We start from the raw sequence: 385 nt of genomic DNA on the forward strand, positions 1-385 counted from the left end.
ATGTTTTCTTTCACTTGTTCAGAAATTTCTTCATCCAAACTGAAATCTTGAACATTCCTTGTTGAGCAGAAGCTAATTAAGTGTCTCAATCTCCAAGAATTTCGATTTCAGCTGATCAATCCTTCCTCTTTCTAATTGGTAAGTAAATTCTCAATTCTGCATAGCCATCAGGGCCATGATCATGCAATATATATATATATATTTGCATGTGATTCATTTTGTTTTCCCCAAATTTCTTGTTTAATTTAGACCTAAAATCTACCTTCAATTTTCCAACGTTTGATCTTTAGGCAAACTCTGAAAATTCTAACGGTGCCAAATTCCATAAAATAGTTCGAGTCTGAGTCGTGATCACTGTCCAGGTAAGGGGAGCTAGTTCTTATTT

This window comes from Vigna radiata, chromosome 10 (genome assembly GCF_000741045.1).
Source record: "Vigna radiata var. radiata cultivar VC1973A chromosome 10, Vradiata_ver6, whole genome shotgun sequence".
Taxonomy (NCBI): Eukaryota; Viridiplantae; Streptophyta; class Magnoliopsida; order Fabales; family Fabaceae; genus Vigna; species Vigna radiata.